This window comes from Euprymna scolopes, chromosome 6, assembly GCF_053919585.1.
Source record: "Euprymna scolopes isolate OS-2025 chromosome 6, ASM5391958v1, whole genome shotgun sequence".
NCBI lineage: Eukaryota > Metazoa > Mollusca > Cephalopoda > Sepiida > Sepiolidae > Euprymna > Euprymna scolopes.
The window spans coordinates 96,713,121-96,723,825 of record NC_136487.1 but is presented as its reverse complement, the minus strand read 5'-3'; positions in this window follow the sequence as shown (position 1 = coordinate 96,723,825).

Below are 10,705 nucleotides of genomic sequence, written 5' to 3'. Positions count from 1 at the left end.
TTATAGTTTACTATTTTATTATAAAGTTTTCTTTTTTAGTTTACTATTTTATTATAAAGTTTTCTTTTTTAGTTTACTAGTTTATTATAAAGTTTTCTTTTATAGTTTACTATTTTATTATAAAGTTTTCTGTTTTAGTTTACTAGTTTATTATAAAGTTTGCTTTTATAGTTTACTATTTTATGATAAAGTTTTCTTTTTTAGTTTACTATTTTATTATAAAGGTTTCTTTTTTAGTTTACTAGTTTATTATAAAGTTTTCTTTTATAGTTTACTATTTTATTATAAAGTTTTAAGATCTGCAGACGTTTTGTTACTCCCCAATCCCTTCACAAGCATCTATATGCTTTTTACGGTGTTCCATCCTTGGAATACGTATATTTGACCGAATCGCAAGTATTATAGCTACTATTCTTGATGGGATAAAGTATTTTAGTATTTTTTTTATCAGCCAGTGAAAGAATAATGGTGGGCCATTGGTGTTGCTGGAATCTTACTTGACCCCTAAATCCAATGGTTCGCCAGAAAACCGGCGTGGTCCTTAGAGACCATTGCCTGTTCATTATTTTTTTGCCTTTTCCCACATAGCTTGTGTATCTAATAACCTCGAAGGATCTTTAAGGTCCGTTTCATTCCATCTAAAGGCTGGATTTTAATCAAAGGTCAATTCATGGTTTATCGAGTCAAAAAAGGAGGAAGACAACGAAGAAAAGAAGGAGGAGAGCAAAAAACGCCAGTTCACGCATGACTGATCACGCCTGTCCAAAATTGGATTTATTTATCCAAACACATTCCTCATCTATTGAACAAAAACAAGCTTCATTTTGATAGTAGAACTCACGTTTACCGTCGTTTCATGGAATAAGGTGTTCCTTTCTTTTTTTCTATGTTCCATTTTAATACTTGAAAGGTGATATAATTTGTCATACGAAGTTAATCAAAATACGAATAAAAATACTTTTATTAAATCTTTTAAATATGCATTAAAATATTTTTTTAGTTTTAATATATCAACACATTTAATGAAATAAATTTGATTTTTGCCCTGGTACAACTGTTTCAATAGAAAAGTAACTGAAGACTTCCTAAATAAATCCTTCACACGCGTCATTTAAAGCACTTCTTAAAGCGAGTTTTAAAAATAACTATTTTTAAAGATTATTACATTTATTCTAAAGAAACTGTTTCTCTCAAATTCGTAGTTCCATAAAGAAAGTAGCAATGACTTTCACTCTTTATCCATTAACTTCCCTCACACCTCTCAACTTTATTGATTTAATTATTTTTAAAGTCAGATTTATTATTTCATTTCTTTACTCATACTAATTCCAACATACTAGAATACATTTCTAAGCAAAATAATAAGCGATCCCCCCATTTCACTTACATTCAAAATGGCGTCCAGATTCTATTCAATGAATATCGGATTGACTGTTTCCTCCATATTACTGCTGTTTCCTATTCAGTCTTTAAAATATTTTAATACATAAACGAGCACATCAGATCAGTATCAAAAAGACTATACACAGTGTAAGTAGTTTATTCTTTATAATTAAATATGCTCTGCGAATTCATTTGGTTTGTGCTCTCCAATTCATTTCACTACATGAAAGATATTGCTAGAAAGCCTATGTTTTCCATTAACAACAAAAACAAATATTCCTGAAACTTTATCGGCTTCTTTTACATCAATTACATAAACAAACGTTCCGTCCAAAATAAATAGACATACGTTGCATAACAAATAGTATAACAAAGCAATACATCGATTATTAACTGTTAACAACAACATTTTCTATAACTTATAAAAACTTTAACTACTTTATTTTTTTATTACGCTAAATAGAAACTAACTTTTCAAATGATAACCCATTAATAACCTCTAAACATCTCCTATGAAACTAAAAACAAAGAGCAAACACATTTCATGCCTTTTCTTTATTACTTAAAAATAAATCCAACTTGGTACTTCTCCAGTTTACGACATTTTGATATCTATTAAATAACTATATCTGTTGTGGAAAATGTCCCAGTCTAGAAGAATTTCTTACGTTTTATTTACATACACATACCCGGAAAACATTTTTTCATATATTTTCTGGTTAGGAATTTTTAATAAATTTTTAGTTTTAATTGTATTTAGCATCTATTAATGTGACGAAACTATAGTAAGAATGACTGGGTTGAAACACATTTTAAATTACCCCTAATTAGAAGGATTTATCATTCACAGAACGAGTACAGAAAACGAAAAACTAATGGTTTTAGCATTTTCGATTTAAAAAGATAATATTTTATAAACTTCCGACAAACCTTATTCCGTAATATTTCATCCTAATTTGTGGAAGGGAAATTTTTTGGGGGAATGTCCTTTGTCACTAACAAATGCATCTTAGAGTTTCTTCAGTTTACGGCTGTTTGCTTGTGATTTATTTACTTACTTTTATTTATTTAGCTGTGGAAAATGCCTCAATGAAGAAGGATTTCTTACCATTTACTTACGATTTATTTGACTTTATTTTTTGGGTGGTGGTGGGGGTGAGAGTTCTATTATTTTACTTACTGTTATTTCTCAATTTTATTTCTTTGATAAAATTACTGCACCTCTAATGAAGGTCACTACGTTGAAAATAAATTATATTGCCTCAATCTAAAAGGGTTTCTCTTTCACGCAACAAATACATACAAATAAAAAACAATTAGCATTTTCGATAAACAAATTACATTTATGAGCTCTTATTTTGAAGTGTCAGTGGAGGGAGAGGCCGCAACAAAAGTAATTATAAGAGAAATGAAATATTTTACATTTTTACGTGGAGGTTAGTTTCGATTTCAATTCATCGTACAATGATAATCTAAGGATTTCTAAATTTTCGGACCGAAAAAAATTAGAATGCTGACATTATCATTCTTTAGCAACGCTATTTATATTTGTGTATTTCGCTAAAATTCCGAATGGCGGAACTGGATTCGATTTTCTCCATTCGTAGTCGGAACTGTTTACGTCATGTGCAAATCTCTAGATGCCGACAGAGATGATTTTGTTGAAATAAAATGATGGATTTCTAACTGTAATTCTTTTAAGAATTGTCATTTTTATATTGTGGATATAAGACGCCATTTATTTATTTAATTAGAAAAAAATCCAATAAAATAAAAGTAATTTTTATGCTTATCAAATTATCATCATGGATCAGTACACACAATCTGTGTCACCTGAACGAGATAGGTATCTGCAGGAACACTGATTTCGTTTGCATAACAACCATGATATTTGTGGTAATGTTATTATTAATAATAGGTCACATAAATCCAAATAACAAATCATTTAATGTTAAGCATAGAATTTTTTTAGTTTATCTTCTTTTCTCGGGCAACGTCAGACAGGACTCAGCAAGTATAGTATAAATATATAATGTAAATTGTTGCTTTTTATTTGTATGAATGCAAATTAGTTTGAAATAGCAACAAATAAAAGCTAATAAATAAAACGTCTTCTTTCAAAAGTAATATGCAAATATCAGGAAGTTTAATGAAATGCCCCGCTGGTTTGGTAAGTCAAGTTAAGACTCAATGCATTTACTCACGTAGTAACGACGGAGAGGCACTCGTAAAGCCGAACCAATTCACGATGGTTACCGGCATGGCGCGCCATTGAAGACTTCGCGCCATTTGGGAATGGCAGGGACCCATCGCTTCACTCCAGGGCGATCTGTTGAAAACATATTTTAGAGTGACGAATAACACAAGTAAATGTGAACATATCATAACAGATTAATAGTGATTGTCTGTATTTTTGAGATGAGGTGTTTTCATTGATTGAGGTTGTCGGACTGACTTCCTCATCTTTGTTGTTATAGTCACTACGTTTCGGCCGTTTTGCTCTCCGGCCTTCATCAGGTGTTTTGTATCGAACTGGGGAACCGTTTGTTAGGAGTCTCGAACCCAACCCTTTATTATTATTACAGTTGCAGTTACCCTTTATTATTATTACAGTTTACAGTTACCCAAAGGTGCTGAGTTCAATCCTGAACGAAGGCAATGAAAAGTAACATTCAAAACAGAGAATCAGCAACTATGTTCCAGAGCCTAGCTGGAGTCCGAACACGGTACCCCCGTAATAATAATAAAGAGTTGGGTTCGAGACTCCTAACAAACGGTTCCCCAGTTCTATACAAAACACCTGATGAAGGCCGCAGGGCAAAACGACCGAAACGTAGTGACTATAACAATCAAGATGAGGAAGTCAGTCCGACAATCTCAATCAGATTAATAGTGGTATATTAACCCAATGTGAAATTTCAACACAGAGAGAATGCCATTGACCAAAAATATAAATGAGGTAGTGCCGAAGTTTAAGCAGATATTAATGTATTGTTTAGCATATAATCTGCATAACACAAACGCATCATATATGTTCTTTGAGTATCAGTTTCACTTTTATAGTGTTTCCAAATTATTTAAGGCTACGTAACTAAAAAACGTTGGTCGAAGATTTCAGGAATTAATTCAAACTTGTATTAATATGACGTCACCATTGCCTTTTTAGAAAAATGTTTACTGTTATTTTTTATTTGATCCTGATTCAGTGCAATAACCCCCCCCCCCCCAAAAAAAAACAGGGAATTTCGACTCTAAAGAGAACAAGTAAATTCTATGTGTAAATCTAATACGTAAAAAAGGGATTTTACCTCAAGATGTTATGTAACAAACAAATTGTATTTACTTTCACTCATTATACACATGCATATAAAAATACACATTTAAAATAAACACATGTATAAAACATTTGTTGATTTTACATGATATAAAATTGCACATTTAAAAATATCACCTGTATATAAAACATGCACATTAAAAAAGACACGTGTATATGAAATACGTACATATAAAAACACATGCATCTGCACATAGAACATGGACACATACATATAAAATATACACATTAAAAAACATGTATATAAAATACGCACATTTTAAATAAGCACATGTATGTGAAATATACACAGGCAAAATAAACACTTGTATAGAAAATATGCACATTTAAAAAATACATGTATAACATAATCACATTTAATATCGACACATGTCAACAATCAAATCAAAACGTAGATTCCATGAGCAGAGCTTCTTTCTCAGAAGCGCACGATTGTGGAACTCTCTTCCGTTTGCCTGTTTCCACCTGACTACAACTTGGATGTCTTCAAGTCCAACATAAACAAATTCCTGATGAACCGCCCCCTTAAGTAAGACATTTTATCAGATCTCCATTACTAGCGATTACTACGATATTATCCCATTGATTACTGTACACGCAATAACCCTTATCCGTGAGTGGCCATCGGGCCTTGATAAGTGGTGACTTCCTTGTAAAAAAATATGCCCATAATGTAAATAGATGTAAAGAAAATATACACATTTGAAAACACATGTATATAAAAATATGCACATTTAAAATCGACACATGTATATAAAAGTAGGCACATTTAAAATAATCACGCGTATATAAAATGCGCACAAATTAAATCGACAAACGTATATTAAATACACTCGTAAAAACACATATTTTATAAATGTGCAAATAACAATGCGCACGTATATATATATATATATATATATATATATATATACTAGACCACCCGTAACCCGTTGGGTCAGTACGTTATATTAGCTATGGAATTCATGTATGAGCGTGACACTTGTGGCATAAAGAAAATAGTTTTTTTTTACATAACAGAAGCATTTCTATGAAAGTATATTAAAATGAAAAAAGAATATAGATAGATTTCTATGAGTCGTTCTGTTTATTATAATTGTTATTTTTTTTTAAATTACAGTCACTGAATTATAAGTGGTTGGTCATACTTATGCACTGAACAGGTATCATAATCCTTATTATAGTTAAATTCAAATTTTGATATATCATCTTTTAAATGAAATTGTTAGTTGAAAGTACAGAATAATAAAAAAAACACTCTCCACATGTTAATAATGGCTTTTTAAATAGAAAATGAAAATAAAATGTAACTTTTTTCATTTAATTTAAGCAAACATTCAGTACCCATTGTGTAAAGGAAAACACTATTTAATGTAATAGAAATGTGTGCATTTACCGATTCAGCTTTCCGTTTGGAAATGTAAGCAGACGACTTTAAAAAACATGGGAAGAAGAAAAAGAAATATTTTTGTAATAACGCCCTCTAGTAAAAAGATCTGCATTAGTTAAGGGGGATAACTCTATCCAGTTTTACATCGGTTACCTTTTTCTCTCTCTCACACATACACGTAACTATTTCTCGCGTACGTAACGAAAACAGAGGGAGTAGGAGTGTTGAAATCTATGAGAGTGAAAGTGAGAGGTGTTTTCTTTGAAACTGCGACAGACTTCACGAAGTTGAATGTTTTTAGCCGTTAAAAAAAACAAAAAAAACTACGGTTGATTTTATAAAATTATTTATTTATAATGACATGAATTAAAGATTTCTCGCGTACGTAACGAAAACAGAGGGAGTAGGAGTGTTGAAAAAAAACAAAAAACTATTTGATCAAATTAAATGAAATTGTTTGTATTAAAAGCGATATAAAAATTCCGGAATTGGAATAACGGATTGAAGACGTTGCTATTTACGCATGCGCAACCGGATGTTGAAAACCGGAAATCTGATTGCAAACATACAAGACCCATAGACTTTTAGTATTATATAGATATATATATATATATATATATATATATATATAGAGAGAGAGAGAGAGATGTACATATTTAAAATAAATACATGTATATAAAATACGCACATATAAAATAAACACAAGCATGTGAAAAATATAAATTTTAAAAACACATGCATATAAATATACACTAAAATAAAATATATATATATATATATATATATATATATATATATATATATATATATATATATATATAAATATCTGAACATTTCAAATATCAAGTGTTTAGACTCAAAATTGGCGGAGGAGTGTGGTAGAGTCTACAAAGGTCTACTATTTCAACTTGCTAAATTGTCGTCCAAAAACTGATTAAAAAGCTTGCTGCATGCCTTAATACCCTTTATGTAAAATTCCAAATGTTTAGACCCAAAATTGGCTGAATAGTTTGCTAGAAAACGCAAAAGTAAAATATTTTGTATTTTGATTCCTTGGTAGGCAAATTTTCGGCTAATAAATGATTACAAAGCTTGCCCTATGTCTGAATACACTTTATGTAAAATTTCAAATGTTTAGACCAAAAATTGTTGAGAGGTCAAATTTTTTAAAACTTTGATCCCAACTTTGACCTCTTAACATTTATAGTTTTGGGCTCAAATCAAAATTTAAAGTATGATTAATGTCCAAGAAACCTTCATCTAAAATTTATTAAAAGCGTATAGACCCAAAATTAGCGGAGGAGTTTGGTAGAGTTTTCAAAGGTCCTTGACAGCCAAAATTTTGTTCGAAAACCAATTAAAAAGATTTTTCCAATCTCAATACCCCTTATGTCAAATCTCGAGGCTGTGACTGAAAATTGACAGAGTAGTTTGGTAGGGAAATGCACACACACATACGCACAATTTCACTAATATATATATATATATATATATATATATATATATATATATATATATGTATGTATGTGTGTGTGTGAGGGTGAGTACTAAATACTATTGGGACACGGGTGATCTTGTTAACTTTACAAGTTAACAAAATATATAATTAAGATGAAGCCTTTGAAACATGTAATATATATTAATCTGCGTGAAGGATGATAATGAGTATAGCAGTCGTTTTATTAGGATAGACGATAAATTCGACCAGGTGCTCCTTTACCCTTCCTCTCCTTCACTATTAAAACTGTGGTTCGTGATGATAATTTTGTTTTCGAAATGCAGGGATATGTCATACCTTTACCCAAGAGAATATGTTTTAGTTTCTAAAACACATCTGTAATTTGAATCAGCAACTTCATTTCTTTTCGTATTTGTAGAACTCGTTAATAATAGCTCATAAGTTTTAGAAATCCAATATATATATATATATATATATATTACTTGAGAGTCACTACTTATCAAGGTCCAAAGGCCACTCGAGGATAAGGGTTAATAAATGTAAGGTGGTTGCGTATTAATCGTTAATGGTGTAAATTGTATAGAATTGTTTACATTAGATTTGAAGGCTTTCATGTTGTATTCAACTGGGGAGCAGGCCAGGAGAACAGTGTTTCACAGACAGGCTATTTGGAAAAGAAGCTTTGTTCATGGAATCTGCGTTTAGATTTAGGTCAGTCGGGGAAATCGTATATAGTGATTGTAGTCAGTCGAGTGTTTTTGTGAACGTTTGGCAAGGTGACCATAGATTGAAGGTCAGTCGAGCACTTGCCATGAAAAAAACGATAAAGCACAGACAGGCTTGCTAGGTCTTTTCTATAGGAAAGAGGTCGGATGGCAGAGACAAAGGTATTACCTACTAGGCACATATTCCATGCCCATGACCATTTCTGCGGTCAGATTTGAGTATCCTTTAATCGCAAACTAATCTAGAGAAACAGTCGGTCTAATACCAGTTTCGAACCGGAACAATAGGTGAGGTTTAGTCTTGTTTAATTGAATTTAAACCTCTTAAACACATAAAGGAAGAAGAAAATAGCCGTGGACTGCTCTGTCAGTGTTTTTCCTGAGCAGTTGATTGAGATGTCCTTATTTTCTCTTCTTATTTCTATCCGTGTGCCCATGTCACTAGTAAGGGTGCTGGAGGTAAACGTTTTACCTGAGCCAACGTTATTCGTCTGATAGGGACCTGAACCTTGGATTAACCATCAAGGAGGCCCTCCTATCAACAGGTGCAAAATACTGGGTTTGCTATATCTTCATTTGGTGAATGGATTCTGGAACATGCAGTAACTTCTGGTGGGGTCTCTCGATGTCATATTAGTAGGTAATGTTATGGCTTTTTCTCTACGTGGTTGCAAAAATAATTCTTCGTTTCCTTTTTTTTTTCATTCTTAAACAGAATTTTCTGCTGAATTATACTTTTGTATTTTTTTCGATTTTCCTAATTTTACTTAACAAAAGGATTAATAAATGGTTCATATGTGTCACGAATACAGTCGATTATTCGTCGAATCCTTTTCGAATGAAAACGCAATGAACAAAAATGCGAGAGAAAAAGAAGAAAATTAAAAAACAAACAAACCCGAACAACATATGCGAGGTGGTTAAACATCAACAACAAACTAGTGTTAGTCCGAGAAAACAGCTTTAAAATTGATGTTCGAGAACAAGGCAATAAGCGTTACAGTATAAATTGTCACAGCTTAAAAATCTATCTGGCCGCAAGGACCCATTACGTAACTATTTGGTAAAATTCACTCTTTTGGTAGTTGAAAATTGAAAAAAGTATTGCGAATTACTTGGGATTTCTATCCACTCGTGCATGACGAAACGAGATCATGTTACTCCCGTGGATTAAATAAAGTGTTCCATTCGAAATTACGAGGGGCGTGCAATAAGTAATGCCCCTGACCCACTTCCCATAGCAGTAGAGCAATGAAACTTGGCACAGTTATTAGTCTTTCTCTACATAGGAACCACCCAGAGTTATGAATTTCTCCCATCGTTTGATGCAGCTCTGGTTTTTGTAGAGCACCCCAGGTTGGTCCTCCAACCACGACGTTACTTCAGAAACCAAGGCTGCATCATCTGGGAAACGCTTTTCTTTCAAAAACAACTTCATGGCTGGGAAGAGGTGAAAGTCAGAGGGTGCAAGGTCAGGAGAGTAGGGAGGATGGGGAAGGATTTCATAACCACACGCCTGTGCCTCTGATCTGGCTGGATGCGAGTTGTGGAGCGTTGTCCTGCAGGAGGAGGGTACCTTTGCTGATCTTGCCCCGCCTCTTGATTTTGATAGCTTCCCTTAATTTACTCAAAAGTGAAGAATAATAGACTCCTGCAATTGTGGTGCCATTTGCCAGGAGGTCTATCATCACTACTCCGTCCTGGTCCCAGAAGAATGTGAGCATGACCTTGCCATCGGAGGACTGCACCCTTGACTTCTTTGGAGGTGGTGAGTCCAAGTACTTCCACTGCATTGACTGGGCTTTGGTCTCTGGATCATAGTGATGGACCCAGATTTTGAAAAACTTTGACTCATCTTCTTGGCACATCTCCAAATTCATTCTCGAGCACGAGCGAATGGGGTGAGCAATCTGGGAATCCATCTGGCAGACAACTTATGCATATGCAAATGGTCATGAATGATAGTTTCCACAGACCCTGTACTAATCTTGACATCTTGGGCTATTTGGCGAATAGTAATGCGCCGATCTTCCAAAATGGCAGCTTCAACTTGACGGACAAATGCCTCATCAATGGCAGAAGGGGGGCGACCAGGTCTGGGAGCTGTTTCCACAGACTTCCGGCTATGTTTGAATTCACGATGCCAGCGTTTTACAAGGTCATATGATGGGGCATTATCACCATAAGTTTCTTTCATTTCATCAAAAGTCTCCTGTGGTGTGCGTCCTTTCAAATACAAAAACCGGATCACTGCTCGACATTACACAGGCTCCATTTCACACCTGATTCTGTAAAACAGAAATCACAATTAGTTCAGAGCTGTAATTTGCCGCATAACCTGTAGAGATATAAATCATTGCTAATGCAAAATTACAGCTAGATCAGACAACTGGAAGTGGATCAGTGGCATTATT